Source organism: Hypanus sabinus, chromosome 30 (assembly GCF_030144855.1).
Source record: "Hypanus sabinus isolate sHypSab1 chromosome 30, sHypSab1.hap1, whole genome shotgun sequence".
Lineage (NCBI taxonomy): Eukaryota > Metazoa > Chordata > Chondrichthyes > Myliobatiformes > Dasyatidae > Hypanus > Hypanus sabinus.
Window position 1 is genome coordinate 28172883 of NC_082735.1, and position 200 is coordinate 28173082.

A 200-nucleotide genomic window follows, 5' to 3' on the forward strand; every position below is an offset into this window, starting at 1 on the left:
AATATTTTTTAAAATAGCCTCTAATGTGGAAGACCCTTCACTGCATGGTAATAGTGACACATTCAATGAACAGGTAAAACTGGCTGGTAGATCTCAACTCCTCAGTTATGGCTTAAGAAATAGTAATGCTGAAAAGTTGGAACATGAGTGGCTAAAGGAAATTAATGTATCTGGATCTCTAAAATGAACAGTTTAAAATT